Source organism: Myripristis murdjan, chromosome 6 (genome assembly GCF_902150065.1).
Source record: "Myripristis murdjan chromosome 6, fMyrMur1.1, whole genome shotgun sequence".
Lineage (NCBI taxonomy): Eukaryota > Metazoa > Chordata > Actinopteri > Holocentriformes > Holocentridae > Myripristis > Myripristis murdjan.
This window is the reverse complement of record NC_043985.1, coordinates 5,759,531-5,777,879: the sequence shown is the minus strand read 5'-3', so window position 1 is coordinate 5,777,879 and position 18,349 is coordinate 5,759,531. Positions and strand designations below refer to the sequence as shown.

The 18,349-nt window shown below is 39.8% G+C and overlaps 1 long non-coding RNA gene across 1 annotated transcript; it reads right to left on the bottom strand.

Moving 5' to 3' along the window:
- Positions 1-15,137: 15,137 nt before the first annotated feature.
- On the bottom strand, positions 15,138-15,674 carry LOC115361209 (uncharacterized). Its single transcript, XR_003928399.1, has 3 exons — positions 15,638-15,674; positions 15,351-15,503; positions 15,138-15,221 (listed from the first exon to the last, which is right to left on the bottom strand). It is a non-coding gene; the product is annotated as an uncharacterized LOC115361209 (long non-coding RNA).
- Positions 15,675-18,349: the final 2,675 nt, after the last annotated feature.

Below are 18,349 nucleotides of genomic sequence, written 5' to 3'. Positions count from 1 at the left end.
CTCACCAACAAACTTTTTTCACAAAAGGTCTGTAGAGATAGCAAAGATATGTTATGTTATGTCAATGTGGCTGTTTCCGCTGGGCTCGAGAGAGAGAGAGAGAGAGAGAGAGAGAGAGAGAAACAATGTAGAGGAAGTTCCCTTTCTGACTGGCTGAGAGATGCTGGCAAAGCAGAAAAACACAGAATCACTGAAAACCCTTATAGAAACAAACTCTTGCCATTTGAGCAACAGTCTGTTAAAGCAACACAAATGTATAACACATGAGTTACTGGTTCCTTAATATTACCAGATGAGCTCTCTTATTATTGTATTTTCAGCAGATGTTTGCTTTAATCTCAATCTGTAGATAATGCTTTTACTCATCTTGCTTTCACATTTCTTAGTCTTTTTCTTTCATTTGTATACGCATGGCATTTATATGTAGTATTATTACCAAACAAGAGTGCCCTTTGGATAGAACATGGTAAGATCTACTGCTGCTGAGGTCCATCTACTGTTGAGGTGTGTGTCCTCTCTTGGAGGGGCATCACACAGATTTGACCTCAGCTTTCCTGCTTCCTCTTCACGTCCACATCACATTTGTGGTTGGGGTTGTCCCCTTCATTTGACTTATTTCGTTCCTCACTCTTGACCACGACAGGAGAGCAGGAGAGCCATGGCGAGGGTTTGGCTCTTTACTCACTTGCTGTTTCTGTCCTTTGCAGTCTGTACACAGGCTTTTAACCTCCGTAAAAGCAAAAGTGACAGGATTGCTGGAATCTTCATGATTCCTGAGAGCGGTGAATACATCCTCAACTCGACTGATGCAAAAACTGCCTGCCAACGTCTGAATGCCACCATAGCAACCACGGCTCAAATGGACAAAGCTTTACAGCTTGGATTTGAGAAATGCAAGTAAGTTCAGTGCACGTGGTCATGCTTAATATTCATTATGTCCTGTTGAGAGTTCAACCAACATGCATTTTTTAAAGATACCTTTTCTTACTAATGACAACAATCACACAAAGAAACAAACATTAGACAACTATAAGATTTCTTATAAATGGACCTCTCTTTTTTAATTCACCACAGGACATATAGTGATGATAATGGTATTAAACATCTTGTCTCAGTCTGGGAAAGTCAGAAAAAGGATATTTTGTCCAAACACTGGAGTATTCCTTTAACAATTGAATGGTTTACCATAGCTGTCTGAGTTGCTGCATTCTCCATATAAGGCAAACAGAATATTCTCCAGTTACTGTAATTGGTTCTCCAACCTATTATGGACTGTCATGCAACCAGAAATAACACATGTGAGCGATTCCAACTGAATTTCACAAAACCGAAACTGAAAAAGCAAAAGCTAATGTCTTCAGTAGACTGTGGCATAGTAGCTGGGACATCTTGAAGAGCAATGCCTCAGACTTGACTTGCATTATTTGCACTTGTTTTACCATCCTAACAGATTTTGCTGGATAGATGGGGAGGTGGCTGTCATCCCGCGCATTACAGCTGACTCAAAATGTGGAAAAGGCAGTACTGGGTTGGTGACCTGGAAGGCAACAAGAGACAGACTCTTCTGTGCATACTGCTTCAGTGCAGCAGGTACATTTTCATATATACTCAGTGACATATTTCATGTTTATTTAACTCGATTAATTGATTGATTTTCTGACTGCATTATGCAGTAATGGTTGATAAAATCATTGGCTAATGACTAAAATATAAGCACAAACCTTTTCTCTCATCATTTGCAGATTTACAGAAAACTCCAAAACCAAGGGAAGGCTTCCCAGGAACCACAAAGTCGTTCACTCCGCCCACAGCACTGACGCCCCAAGTCCCGACAACCGCCCCTTCCCCTGTCAGACCAAAACAAAAAGCTCAAGCAAAGTCAACAACAGAAGGCCCAAAGCTAAATCTTCAGACCTCAGCTTTTACTCCACCGGTCAAGTCAACACATTCATCTAGACTTTCCTCCACCTTCCTCCCTTTTATATCAGTCTCCTCCACTACTACGACTACTACAACTACAACTACTACTACTACTACAACTACTACTCCTCACCTTGTCACTTCATCCAGCTCCCGTTATACCTCCTCAACCTCTGCACAAGCCTCCACCTCCTCTGTTTCTTCTGTCTCGCGCCACACCACCCGCAAAACTGCAGAATCTGTGCTTCTCCAGTCTGTGAGCTCTGTGAAATCGTCTCTGGGCGGTAGGTCCTCACATCGTTTGTTTTGCCTTGTCATCTTTGTGCTAAGTGGCCTTCTGTGCAAGCTGCAAATCCAGAATGGGTCATATTTTCTCCAATGCAAGCTTTAACCTCAAACCTTAAACTTAAAGGAGCAAGGCGGGGCAATTAGATGTAAGATTTTTATTGCCCTCATAGCTCTCAGAACCCATTTTCTACTGTGTACTTGCTTATGCAACAAGCACATTGTCTGCATGTCAACATTTTTCTTTCTTATGCCAAAAAAAAAAAAAAAAAAAAAATTATTCCAAACTGTTGTATAATTATACATGACCTTTTCCTTAGACATAACTGTTGGATCTGTGCTTTTATTAATTGGTTTGCCTGTCTGTTGTTGTGTATTAATTATGGGCTGCCAAAGTGGGATGTTGTTGGGGCAGTGACAGAGACCTGTTGATGATCAACACATCATAATTTTGCATGATATTTTATGAATTTTGTAAAACAAAAAGTGGGCCTCAGTTAGTTTGACACCGACATTGTGCAGTCAGCTTATTGAAGAAGGTGTGTGGATGGGCGAATACCTTTGCCTTCAGTTCCAGTCACCTGGGTTCACCACTCACAAGACTCATGAAAAACTTGACTTACTTAGACACTGCAGGTTTCTCATTTTTGGTGTATGTTTTTCTTATTTAATTATGAACAAAACCTTCCCTAACCCTAAGCTTTAATAGTTTTAGTACTTTTAATTGCTGGAGCCTAACTCAACCTTTAACAACAGAATTTAATACAGTGGTCAAGTAACTTGATAAGGTTTTGGGCCTTGAGGATAGATGCTGCCCATGTCTTTAATTTTGTTCCATCATTCAGTGTTTTGATCACAGTAATATAAAACTTTGTGTCAGAGGATTTCACTCGCATCGCAACTGAAATTCTTAACCACAGGAATGAATGTTTTCACTATTGGTTTTGAATCGTTGTGCGTGGCCAAAAGATAAATAAGACAGACTGTGTGCTAATCACGACACGTTTTTTTTGTTGTTGTGTTCCACAGTTGTGCCTGTTTCACTCATTGTTCTTGGCATCGTCGTCCTCCTCTTGACAGCAGGTGGCGTCACGTGGTGCCACAAAAAGTAAGTCATACATTGCTTAAAGGATAGGTTTAGTCCAGGCCATATAGAAATATTGGTTCCCATCATATACAACTGTACATAGCACAACCTCACTGCTAGCTTTAGTAATAAGATACTTAACACTTTTCTGCAACTCCTTGCTAGACTTGAGCACAGTCCAACAGATCCACCGGTCCAGATCCAGTACAACCCAAACATTCATAAAATCATGCAGTGCACCACAGGGAACAGGCTTAGGCCAGCCAGCAGCAACAGCGCAGAGAAATGCTGAGTAAACCCTGTTAGAAAATACAGTTTTCAACCATTATTCAGTGGATAATCCATTACTTATCAAAAATGCAGCTGCAGTGATTTTGATTTGAATGATTTTGATTATTGTGGCCACTTTTAATGAATTGCCACTATATAACCCTTACACCCCCCCCCCCCCCCCCCCCCCCCCCCCTCTCTCTCTCCATTTTGGAAAGGAGCATTTTCTCCCTGTGCTCCCAGGGACAGCAGAGGGATGACACTGAGACAGAGATGTGGAAACACACAGACAGCGAGGTGGACCTGCATCAACATGAAGAAGAAGAGGAAACAGACAGGAGGTATTCCAGTGACATCACCCTGTGTGCAAACCCAGACATCAAAGCACAATCTTCAGAATAAGGAGGATTTCTGCACTGGAATGCGATCATCGGCAGCACAGTGTTACCCACTACAACATGAATGTCAGCCAAAACTGTGGCTGCATCACTCCTTCAGAGCAGAAGCTGATTTATTGTTTAATGCCTTTCTGTCTTTTTCTATATCAAAGGGAATTGTATGCATGCACATGCAATATGTGATCATAGCCCGCAGTCAGTTATTGATGTTGAAATGTGTTTCATAATTTGAAACTGAAGATCTTGTTCATACATTTTGAACTGAGTGTACTCAAACTCTGATGACGTAACAAGGCGTTTTAACAAGTTTTTATTCTCATGAAGTCAAAATGGTTTTGTTCAAGTATAAAATGTGTGTAACAATATGTGTAATGTGTAACAATATTCTCAAATGGAGATTTATAAGATGTAGTGTTTGAAAAATTTTTAACATCATATAAACAATGTTCATTTTTTTCTACCCATTGCTGCTGATTATTAAACAATAGCAATTCAACAAAAAGCACAGTTTATGAAAGCTTATAATTTGTTGTTCTAAACAACCAGTGTTGGACGTACTTCTTGAGAAAAATTTTCTGGTGCGCAGGAAGTAACACCTGTAACATCTGTTTTTGGCAGCAGTAACCACAGTTTGTTTGAAATGAATAGAGGAACTGGTTAGTTAGCATGAGCAGAGATCCAAGAAAATAGAAGAAGGAGACATCACAGGAAAAAAAAAAGAGCTTAACAGTGTAATATGCAGTGTGGCTCAGGAGGTGGAGCAGTCATCTGGCAAACGGAGGGTTCCCGGTTTGATCCCTGGCTCCTGCAAAGCAGGGCCGGGTCTAGCCAGGCATGTATGAGGGGGCAGCCACAAATTTTGAGGGGGCATTGTGCTCCAGCACCTTTTACCATGTCTAACTGAATATATTTTGGGGGATTTAGTTTGAGGGGGCACAACATTTATTTGAGGGGGCCAGGCCCCCTCTTGCCCCTGCGTAGACCCGGCCCTGCTGCAAAGTGTCCTTGAGCAGGACACTGAAGCCTTCACTGCTCCTGATGGACAGCTAGGCACCTGGCATGGTAGCCTCTGCCATCAGTGTGTGAATGTGAGGCAAACATTATAAAGCACTTTGAGTGGTCAGTAGACTAGAAAATTGCTATAGAAATGCATCTATCTATTTAGAATATAACATTCATTCTGTTGCTTTGCATGTTTTTCACTGTCGTCTTTTGACAAATCTCCAGACAACACTGGTCAGCACCATTCAGGGCAGGATACAAGGTGTTGTCTCTAAAGGCCTATCCATTTGGCAGTATCCACTCAAATTTTTGATTGGTTCTCTTGTTTGAGTTTGCACTGTCTCTCATATGCCAAACAAATCAACGCACACTGCTCTAAGCAGCCAGTCCCCCACGAGGCCTGCCTGCAACCAGCCGACCATGTCAAGGCGGGCGGCCACGTCACTGGACAAGAACGCCTTTCAGTGCTGCAAATTCAACGTTTTCCTTCTAAAATCAGAAAGGGGCTCCAACACCTAACTTGAAAATGCAGTCAACATGTAAATGCTCGGCCTGCAGACCTGAGGAAATGTCTACAGTTAAGGTAAGCACAGTCAGTCACATAAAATAAAGCACCTCCGGCCCCATCATAGTATTTACGTGTATTCAACACATAATCTAGCTCGATATTTTGCTTTTACTTTAAAACATTGGCTAGATCCTGTGAAGTAGAGGAATACTGTTACTGGTAGGAATTGTATTGTGTTCTGAGCACAAATGTATATAGTATGCTGGTAATTGTATTATCTCTCGATGAAAGCAATAAAAATAATTATTAAAAAAAATAAATAAATAAAACATTGGCTAGAAGTTACATTAGTGTGATGAATTAAAATAGTTGCTATTCACTGATTCTTGGGAATTTGGATAAAACAGGTTTTAATTTTGAGAAAAAAAAAGTGAGTTAAATTACCAAATCTGAAGGTATATCATTATAGGCCAAGGTCTTGGCTGTTCAGCAATGTACCGGTGCAACCTCCATATTTTGCATTTTTTCCATAAAATAGGAGGTTTACCAGTTATTAGGCTACTTTGTTTTTGTCAACACCGTCACTGTAATGGTTTTTTTAAATTTGAAAAACATATTTTGTATTAAAGAGACTATTACTTCAATAACTCAACAGCACCAAAGAAACATATTGTAAGCATATTCATTTAAAACCAATATAACTGCCTCTGACGGTGGTGACACTAATCTGACAGTGGTGACAGTCGCCTCATTAAAACATACATTTCCAAAATTTATACCACTCAAGTCAATGGCTTTTTGCTTAACAACTTTATTTAACTATTTGGTACAAAAAATAACAATCCTGAGCACTGTTATAAGCATTTTTCAGACTTCAGTCATCACCGTCACACAGAAAACCTGACGGTGGTGACGTCTGACGGTGGTGACAGAAACCTGCTCTTTCACATGATAAGCATGAGTTGTTCACATTAGCCAGCTTGTTTTCGCCCTGTTGCTACCTGCATCAGACCTCTTCTTAAAAAGTATACATTTATTCCATAATCTAATCTAATATTTTTTTATACAGAAGTGACGGTGTTGACAATTTATGGTTGCGACAGTAGCAGTGTCGAAAATATGAAGAGATTTAAGAGAAAATAGAAAACTTCCAGGAGCCTGAGTGGTCTTGAAGCATGCAGTAGAGCTGAAGGTTTTAAAAGGGCTCCTCAGGAATGTAATTGACCTTGTAATTTTTTTATTATTATTTTTTAAATAAATATCTGACGGTGGTGATGAATATGTGGGACACATTTTGAGCAACCACAAAATAATAGTATATATTGTTCAAACTCATCGTTTGTAGTTTTTAATACATATTATGATGTACTCTTTCATGTGGTAAATATATTATTCAATGAAATTATTACTTTTTGTTGTTTTAATCAAGTTGAAATGATTATCTCCTATCCGAGGACAACTGGTTTTGTAGGCCATGGGCCAACATATAATCATTAAATTCGTACAAATTAAAAATAAACCTATGAAAGAACCTTACAAATGTGCAAAGGACCCCCTGATTATGCCCTTGATTCTTTTTATTCATTAAAATGTTGTAAATTTCCAACAGAAATAGCATTTTTCTTAGTGGGACATGATTTATCCAAATTCCCAAGAATCAGTGTATTATTACTAAAGTTACTAAATTATTTTTTACATTTTTATCAGGGTAACTAGTAATCTGTAAACTATTACATTTCAAAAGTAACCTTCCCAACACTGGTCGCTCCTTACAGCCCCTCTACATTTTCTGCTCCTGCAATACAGATTAACAGTAGTCTTATCTGCTAGATCTCTAAAATAAAAAAGACACTAAAAAAGCTGTTTTTGTTACACATCTGTTCATCATTACATCTGACCTAAAGCACTGCTACACCAACTCATACAAAGACACCTCCAAGCAGCACCTGAAGGCAGCACAAGAGCATTCCCTCTTTCTATATACAGCTTCACCTATTTTTTTTTTTTTAATATATTTTTATGATGCGGATTTTTTCATGCATGTTTTAAATTGATTTTTTGTTTCATTTTCGTCCTCTACTGTCATTTGGCACACATGTTTTGCTCTTTCTTTTCTTAATTGCATTTATTTTTTATTTATTTTATTTTATTTTTTTGCACTTGGCACTGTTCGTCCAACACTGTAACAGATGGTCTGTTCAGAGCAACACTGTTATTCAGAAAAAATAAGTAAACATGCAAACACTCACACTGAGTAAACACATGCACAAACCTAGTCATTTTTCCCCAGCACACTTCAGCGATATATCAGATTTGATGTAGTCCTTAAGTGATTTTACACACACACACACACACACACACACACACACACACACACACACACACACACACACACAAATAGCTGCTGGTTGTCTCCACTGGCCCAGTAGTATCGCAGGTGGAGCCGTCCAGTGGTAGCTGGTCGGCCTTTTTAAATTGTGTATTTTCATTTACATCTATTCTGGACTCTTTTATGAGCAAAGACACTCAAAAACTTTTTTTCTTTTCCTTTTCAAATAATGGATTTACAGCTACCCTTTTTACAGTCAGTTCTATCTTTCAAAGATATGATACGGTTTATGGGGAATCTACCGTGATGTAAGCAGCTATAGAGACAAGAAGTAAATTTAGTTAATTTGTCCTGGTTTTGAGGGCTGATACCTGCATGGTGAGGTATGAGGGGGACGGGGAGGGTTTTAGTGTACTGGGAGTTGAAGCACACCTGTTGTCTATCTGTTGTACTTTGAAAATGAAGATACCAAATGTAGAAATTCCTCACTATGAAACAACGCGGTGTTTTAATGCAGGAATGTGCTGCATTTAATCAAGTGAATCTTTTTGAATCATTTAATCAAGTGAATCTTTTTGTTACCACCGCCGTTTCTGTTTGTCATTCAGATGTTTTTTTGCTGTGTAATCCCCAGTTTAAAATAATAATAATAATAATAACATTAATAATAATAATGTGTGTATTTAAAATGACTTGAGACATTGCCAAGTATCTAACGTATGCGCGCATGTTCTGGAATCAATACATTTTTTAAATCAAACCAGTCTGTTGCCCAAGGCCTGTTCAGGTAAAGTCAATTTGAGGTGTTTTGCACCAGCTAATGGCGATAAATAGCAAAAGCAAGATATGATAGAGTGAATATAACCAACTGTAACCAACAAACGGGCATTTACCATACAGCTGTCCGCTATTCAGAGAGAAAAAGTGGGCTGATACAGAGGTACTCGGTGTGTGTGCGTGTGTGTGTGTGTGTGTGTGTTGCTGACCACACGGAGTAAGGTGTCTTGTTGTCAGTTATTCCCAAAGATTTTTCCTGTCTGAAAGTTAAAAAAAAAAAAAATCCAATGTTAGCAATATTAGTACGATGAAATAAGTAGTTTAAATGCAGTATGCAGCCTATAAAAAATTACTTAATGTTTCTCTTTCTAGTTTCTCACACTGATCAGCCATAACATTATGACCACCTGTACAATCTAATCCAACTCTTCTGCCATAAAGTTTCCTTATCTGCTGCCTATAATGTTCAGATTTTCTTTCTGTCACAGTAATAGAGGTGTTCACTCACACCCTTTGAAAATGTTTCAGTCAAGTACCCCCTGACCAATGCAGAAGACCTGGATATTGACAGAGTCGCTGATTATTATTTCCCTGTTGGCTGTAATGATGCATTTTAAAGAGCTGGCTTTAATCTGTAAATTAAGAAACTGTTAGAAGAGGCACACTGAAACATGACTGCCTTGCTGTACCTCTCATTTTAAGGCAAACCTGTGGTATGTGCTGTGTTTAACAGAACTGTTTCTAGTAGTATATAATGTTATGATTGATCTGCAAAAAAAAAAAAAAAAAAAAAAAAAAAAAAAAGTTGTCAGAAAATGATGTTTAATCATAATTTGAATTGGGTCTTTATGATGTCATAGAGCATGAGATGATGATGTCATCAGCCAGCATTTATACCTGCTGCCTGATGATGTCATCAGCCAGCAACTCAACAGATACTGGTCAAATCTGTGGACCAAAATCTCCCCCAAGGGCAAGCAGAGGGCGCCAGTGGCAAGGAAAAAACCTTTTTAACAAAAACCAGTAAGGCACAGTTTATGAAACAAACGTGAAGTCTGTGCACCACTAATAGTATACCTGCATTGTGCATATGTGCCACCAATCACCGGACAAAAAGTACTTTGTGATTTCACCTGGGTGAGATAGCGCCGCTTTTAGAGCCGGGGTTAAACTTAGCTCATAACCTGGTCGGGACCATAAGTTGCCATGGTGATCTAGCCGGGTTAAAAGAGATCCACCTTCGTGATACAGGAAAGCCTGGCTTTAGACTCAACATACCTCACTAACACACTAAACCTGCTTCGTAGTACAGCTCTGCATCCTCTTCTCCGACTTCTCCTACGCCTCCATGGTATCCCCACAGCCCTGGGAGCAAACGGGCCCGTTGGGCAGGTAAACACTGGATCGGTGTAGATAAACTCCGGGATGTGGTGAGTGATCATCGAATCCCGAATCTCAAGTAATGTTTCCCTGTCATACTTCAAATAGCCATTAACTTTAGCTATGTAGCAAGTGTAAAAATACAATAAAATGAGCAAAAAAAAAAAAAAAAAAAAAACAAGCTGCGTGGTCGTGAAGGAGACACAGCAGCCCTGTACGGCGCCATGGTCAGATCAGCAGTTCATTTGTGGCTGTACCACAGACTCCAGTTAAACAGGAATTTAAATAGGTAGTAACAAGAACTCTAATTTCTATACATGTTTTTTCTGCCAGATGTAGTGTGTATTCTGCTAATAGTGTTTAATGCTTCAGTAAATCCGGGGCATGCATACCACAGTTAAAGAAAAAAAAATGTACAAAAAATTCAATTTACACAGAAATTTATTTACACAGAAATCCAAACCAGCATCACTCTGCTGGATCTGATGTTTCGCATAAAGGAAAATGAGGTTGAGTAGAGGGGGGTTGGGAAATCAGGAGTTGAGACTTAGTAATGGTAAACACCATTATTTTGCCCACAAATAACGGTGGATCTCCATTTTTTCAGCAAGCACCCTGTGGGTGTTTTTCTTTTGTGGTGGTGAGGGTTTATAGAGTAGCCTCCTCGATAGGGAACATGTTTTCTTCTCACTCATGGCCCTTTGAAGAGCATGATTACATCTCTGTTGCCTCTTGAGTCTCTCAGTGTCTAAAATTTCTTTTCTCATCCTTTGCTTACGCTGAAATCTCAGATGCGCTTTTATTTCCCTCAGCTCTTCCGCTGGGTATAACTCCTGCTCATCCAACATGTAAGAAAGTGTCTGCTCTATGTAGGCGAGCATTGCACTTGTTTCTAATTTTGGGAATGATCCGCCTGATAATTGGCTTACTAATGCCCACACTCTCTCGTGTATCTCTTTGAGCTCCGTCCTTTTTTTCTGCTGAGCCCCAGAGGTGAGGAACAGGATTCTAAGTTTCAGAGTATTTATCCTCTCTTGTGACCGCTGTATCAGTTGTTTAACGGTTTCCTGTTTCTGCTCAATTTCGCCAATTTTTTTACTGAAAATGTTTTTGTGATTTTCAACCAACCTCCTCTTACGCTTAGCATCTTCTACATCAAACTCTAACATCTGCCATTTTCCAAAGCATTGCTCCTGCAGATCATCAAAGACAAAAGATATGTCTGGATGTGGGAGGTCTAGCTCCTCCTCGTCACTGTCAGATGTTGTCTCCAAGTTTGTTGGTTCCTCTGCCTCTTGGATTTTTGGCAGGACAGTTCTGTTTGTTGTACTGAGCAGATTAGTTTCTCTCCCAATGACGTTGCACTCTATCTTTTTACGTTTGGGTAGCAGTCTACCATGACACTCAGGGGCTGGTGTGCTTGTGTCTTTCCCAGCTGGAGACTCAGGTGCACTGGAAGTGCCTATCAACTTCTCATGCTCATTTCTCATCCTGCACTTGTGCTCGTCTTGTTTCCTTACAATTTGAACAAGACGCATCGCTGTCTCTTTATATATGTCCAGCCCCTGCAGTGTATCTTCAAGGCCGAGGCATTCCTTTTCTATGTTGTGTATTTCTTTTGAGAGTTTCTTAATCTCCTCATTTAATTCCATGATTTTCTTGTTGTTTTTACACTCCCAGTACTGTGCTTCCTTTTGAAAGATTTCTTTCCTAAAATTTTCAATGGATCCATCGGCCAGCAGCTTTTCCAGTTTGCTAATGCTGGAACGCTCCTGCTTGATTTCCTGCTGAAGAGTTCTTATTCTACTTTGTGCCATTTGTTCCATACACATGTTCACTTGTCTGTCTCTTATAGCTCGCTTCATGAAAGCAATGGATGGAATAGGTTCCAAGCGTGCTCTGGAAATGTTGCTAAATGGCTGGCTTTCTGAGGGAGCTGGGGGCTCGGCAGGTGCCATTAGCCTCCTGAGCCTGGGATTTAGCACATTGGGTGGCCTGGGATTTAGCACATTGGGTGGCCTGGGATTAAGGCCGGGTGTGAGTCCATGCCCACTCCTGGCCAGGGGCCCAGGGGTGCTGTTGGGTAGCTTGATGTCTGTTATGTGTGTGTTGTTGCCAAATGGCTGGCTTTCTGAGGGAGCTGGGGGCTCGGCAGGTACCATTAGCCTCCTGAGCCTGGGATTTAGCACATTGGGTGGCCTGGGATTAAGGCCGGGTGTGAGTCCATGCCCACCCCTGGCCAGGGGCCCAGGGGTGCTGTTGGGTAGCTTGATGTCTGTTATGTGTGTGTTGTTGCCAAATGGCTGGCTTTCTGAGGGAGCTGGGGGCTCGGCAGGTGCCATTAGCCTCCTGAGCCTGGGATTTAGCACATTGGGTGGCCTGGGATTAAGGCCGGGTGTGAGTTCATGCCCACCCCTGGCCAGGGGCCCAGGGGTGCTGTTGGGTAGCTTGATGTCTTTCATGGTGGTGGTGGTGGTGATGGAGAGTTAGAGCCAGTGAGGGGAGGAGGTGGGTCCAATATATAGACTGTTTGCCAGATTTGTCATCCGGTCATGACATCATCAACTGCAAACCCTTTCTGCTCCATGGTCCTCGCTGTTATGTGTGTGTTGTTGCTTTATGTGTCTAACTGTACTTGACAGACATGTCATGAAGCGTAAGTGAGATAAGTGATAGATAATAGGGAATTTAAATAGTGAAATTGGCATTTAATACACGTAACCAGGTTTCATGTTATCTTAAGTTAAATGTTCATGGTTTTCCTGGTTGTTAGTGGTCAGTCCAGGTTGAGTACCATCAACAAAAACTGGAATTGTTCCATAAACCTAAACTGCTGGGGGGATGTACACTCTTAGAAATAAAAGTGCTAACTAGAACCATATATGGTTCTTCGGCTTGTCCCCATAGGAGAACCCTTTTTGGTGCCAGGTAGAACCTTTTATAAAGGTTACATCTGGAACCCTTTTGGAGGGTTATACCTAGAACCGTCTGTGAAAGGTTCCACCCAGAACCCCCCATGAGAGGTTCTACAAAGAACCCTTAGTGGAGGTTCCATCCAGAACCATTCCACCTTCATAAGGTTTCATCTAGAACCCATCCAGGGAGTTCCACCAAGAACCCTTTCATATTTCAAGGGTTTCATCTAGAACCCATCCAGGGAGTTCCACCAAAAACCCTTTCATATTTCAAGGGTTTCACCAATAACCATTTTCTGAGGGTTCTATGAAGAACCATATTGTATTCTACAGATCAGGCAAAACAATTATTACATTACTTATACTATATTGTGGTTGTTTATAATGTTGAGATTGAGGACACATTCAAACAATTTTAATGAGAATTTTTCTTTTATTTAAAAAACTTGGAACAATGTTGGATAAGGAGGGGAGACTCTCTGAGGACAGTCCAACAGAAGAGGAGAGGCTTTGTAGGTCCGAGGGGAAAACAAGTCAAAAGTGAGCATAGGTCCTGTGGAATCAGCAACATGATGATAGGACTCAGGCCAGACGCATCATACTGTAATTATGCATCATAATCACATCATGTAATCTCCAGCAATGGTGTGTGACCATTTTGTGATCAGCCGCAACAAGGAATTGTGCCTTCATCTCCCACAGATGCTGAAAGGAGGGACAAAAAGATATTAGCTCTAAATACTTGATTATCATAAATGCAGTAATAGACATGAAATTAAATATGATCAATTCAACTATTTTAGGAAGCCCCAGTGCTGGAAACTTTTCAATGATTTCCTCAGCCTTGGCATTTGCCATGGAGGTTTTTCGGTAAGCATGTGTTCGTCTCATTCCCTCCTTTAATGATTTCTCATCTGGGTGTACTTTAAGCAGCTCTGTAGACATATCTCTTGGATATGAGCTTGAATGGTCCTTTCATCCTCTACAAAGTCTCCATCTTCCTGAGCCTATGATGCATGAAAAATGACACAACAATATGGTAAGAGGTAACCACTAAGATGAGGTGTACATGATCATTTTTTAAAAAGTATGCTTGTTGTTTCCAAAGACTTACAGCGGGCCTGGTTATGTAGAAAAGCTGGCTTGGTTGACCCGGAGTATGGCGCTTCTTTCCAGATCCTGCCACAGAAAATTTTGGACACATTTGTTGCACCATTGAGTCACCAATAAGGGGTCGCCTTTCCTTTTTGAACAGGTTAGAGACTCACGTAAATCATCCTACAACCAAGAGAGGAATTGTTTACTTAAGGGGATAGTGCAGTTGAAAATGAGATGATTGTTGACCTCAGTATTGTCCAGATTTGTCAACATCAAGCCATTTTGTAAAATACACCTATACAGTAAAAGATAGACACACTCATTTTTGGCAAATGTGAACATTAGGTGAATGCATTTTCTGTTTATTATACACTACTCACAAAAAGTTAGGGATATTTGGCTTTTGGGTGAAATTTATGGAAAATATAAAAAGTTCACCCTACAGTGATATTATATTATGAAAGTAGGGCATTTAAGTAGAAGCATACACTGGTGATTTCCTCATCTCAAACAATTTCTTGAAACAAAAGCCAACAACAGTGGCGGGTATACCACAACAAAAAATGTCAGTGTCAATAACTTGTCATGTGCCCTTGAGCATCAATTACAGCTTGACAACGACGTCTCATGCTGTTCACAAGTCGACTTATTGTCTGCTGAGGCATGGCATCCCACTCTTCTTGAAGGGCGGCCCTCAGGACATTGAGGTTCTGGGGTACAGAGCTCCGAACCTCTACACGGCGACTCAGCTGATCCCATAGGTTTTCTATGGGATGCAGGTCTGGAGAAAGTGCAGGCCACTCCATTTGAGGTACCCCAGTCTCCAGCAGCCACGATACGACCTCGATGAGCTGGAGCATCAAACACCTGATGTGAATTTTGCCGTTAAACTCCTTGTTAGAGAACAGCAACTTGTGCAAAAAGTACTGAAACACTGAACAGTTGGACATGTGCATTCAAAAGTTTACAGAAGGTCACATTAAGTTCACCTGTAAAGGTTATAATGCATTTTAGGTTCATCCTGAAATTTCACCCAAAAGCCGAATATCCCAAATATAACTTTTTGTGAGTAGTGTATATTGAGATACAGTATATACAGTAGCTATATCTATACAATTAAGATATGCAAACATACATTAACAGACTCATTTTGTGCTTACTCACATGTCCTGAACCAGTTTTCTCCCGCATGAAGGGACATCTGCGTATGACCAGGCTTAAAATCTCTGTATATTGTTTGGCTGAGGGATACCTTGGTTGGGGAGAGAAATAATAGAATAAGTTGAACATGTTGTCTTAAAGTGCCATTATATGGAGTATAATCTCACTTTAAAGCTACAACGTGCAGTAGTTTTTCATAATAATGATAAAAGTAACCTACATTGTTTGGCTGCTCAGGATGTCATACAGTGACAGATCATTTCTCCGAGGGGACAAAAGTTGTGGATCCTTTGCCTCAAGTGTATCTTTTAATGCTTTGAGGAAAGCAAACTGACCCAGTGAAGCAGGTCCAGCTGTTTGCTCATCATGAGGTCTTTGTAATATGGAAAAATGCAAGAATATGTTATACCGAGCTGTGTGAAATAGTAATGAACAGACTGGAACTAGTAGAGAAATAAAGTTTCCCCCACAAATGACCAGAATTACAGTATCTTGACAGCATTTTACCTGTTCCAGTTTCTTGTTGTTGTTGACAATGATGATGATGGCGATGATGATGATGACTTCAACTGCTCGAGATACTTGAGGAATTGTGCTTGTTTTTTTTATTGATGGGATTAATCTCTCTGACATCCTCTCAGAGAGAATTTCGAGGGTTGCTCCATCAATATCATTCTCTTCATTCTCTCCAGCCGCAGTCTGTGCCGTGCGCGTGCTATGTGAAAGCCGCTTTAGAGCGCTCCACCGCTGGAAATGGCGGTCAGTTTTGTTGATCTACGGTGAAAACAGCGAGCTCGAAAAGTCAACCACCTGATGAGAGGCAGTCAGAAGCAAGAAGCGACTATCATGAGCAATATTTTATTGTTACAAGGTAACAATAAGCTTTTAGAGTGTAAATATGATGATGATTTATTGATGAAGATGAGAAGAAGACAGTGGTGTAATGAATATGTGATGATGATGTTGATGAAACTGCCTGATAAAGATTTTAGAAGCAGGAGTTTGTACTAAGTGAGGAGTTTGTCTGTACTAAGGTTACACTGAAAAATAGGATGTCTCCACTATTTCTGTCTCTTATACTTGTGTCTCAAATGTGATAGTTTGAACCATTCAGTTAGGTTACAATGGGTAATCACTAGTTTTATGGGGGAAAAAATCAGATATAATTTTGAGTCTTTGTCTTTTTTGCCCCGGGTTGAATGTGCCCCTCTGACAAAACCCCTGGCCCCAGCCAGGCCCCTTCAGTAAAATTGGTCTAGAACCGCCACTGGAATCACCTGGTAACACCAGTTACCAGGTATCAGTTTTTATGTTCCAGAAATTATGACGAGATGATTGCAGATATTATGTTATAATAAACCTGGGAGATTATGAAAAATATAGCCATTTCCCCAGTTACCTTTGCTGGAGTCGTATTTCATTTGATTTACCAAAGCATCTATGAAAATCTAATTTGGTGACTCAGTTTCCCCTTTCGGTTTCAGTTGTGTCAGGAATTTTATGAGAAATGTGCTGCAAAATGTAACTCCCACAAAATAATCAGACAAAATAATGAAGATCACTCCTGCAGTATTACAGTTTTTTTTTTTTTTTTTAGATTGCTTGAACTCATTTTGCAAATCCTTTTTCACTGTGCCAAAACTCTAAACACAACACAAATAAGACATGGCACCTGGAAATAAACCATTCACATTTATGGCAAACTGAAACTCAGTCATCAAAACTTAAAAATCCTTTGTCAAAATGCAACTCTGATAACAAAAGGATACACATTTCTATAATATGAACACACTTTCACAGCAGCAAGCAACACAATAACATACTTAACACAAAACACTGCAGTTTTTACTGCTTTTCATTTATTTCTTCAAAAAGAATTCTGCAAAGCTCAAAACAGAAATTAAGCATCTTTTCACAGTAACAACTGTTTCCAAAATAACCAAAAAATAAAAATAAATAAGAAAGGTGTCAACTCTGTCAACTGTATACAGTATACAGTATATTGTACTTTACAGTACAGTTTTTTCAATCACTTTTTCCAGTATAATGAAACTGGGATCCACTTTGTCGTCATCTTCACCTCCAAACCACAGCACAAGTTTTCTTTTGCAAATGTGTTCATACCTTTTCATTGGATTCACACATTTTTCACACTCTTTTGCACCTGCATCTCTATGAAATCAGTAGTGCACCTGTATCACTGTCCTTTCCACCAATCACCAATCAGTCAGTATGCACCTACAAAAAAAGGGACTATAAATTGTATTCTGTATTTTTTTCAGCTCCTTTGAGTTTTTCTGTGTAATACTGTATGTGAATTACAGTATTTCAGTTTTTCCATCAATACAGTAAAATTTCACTTCAAAGTCTTTCTGAGGTTGGATGCAGTTCTTTACTATAAGTTCACATTTGAATGTGTAGCTCACAGGAGAACCTTGTTCAAACTGACAGCTGTATTTTGTATTCTGCTGTCAGCTGTGTTACAGTACAGTAGAGCTGATTGAAGGAATCTACTCATTTGGGCAGAAGTTGAGTTGTTTGAGGGAAATATTGGATTTTGCTACTTGCTTTACAATATGTGACGATGTAAATCGTCAAAAAAATATGACTACCGTACACGCAGGAAAAAGTAAGGTTGAACCTGCTCAGACTGAAAAGGCTGTGTTGCATTCTGGTGTTGAGTATGAAGTGAGTGAGTGAGTGGATTAGTTGTATTGGGCGGTGACAAAATGTGCTTTTGCTGCATGTTTGAAATGTTTTGTCATGGTAAGAGCCTTTTGCAAACAAAATGTGTTATTTTGGGAAGAGAGCCTCTCATTAGGCCGATGGATTTACTGTTTTGAAACCAGGGTTTGTGAGTTGACAAACATAAATAAACATACATACATAGTATGTAAAGCAAAAATAAAACAGTACAACAAAATCAAACTACAGTACAGGCCAAAAGTTTGGACACACCTTCTCATTCAATGCGTTTTCTTTATTTTCAGGACTATTTACATTGTAGATTCTCACTGAAGGAATCAAAACTATGAATGAACACATGTGGAGTTATGTACTTAACAAAAAAAGGTGAAATAACTGAAAACATGTTTTATATTCTAGTTTCTTCAAAATAGCCACCCTTTGCTCTGATTACTGCTTTGCACACTCTTGGCATTCTCTTGATGAGCTTCAAGAAATGGTCACCTGAAATGGTTTTAACTTCACAGGTGTGCC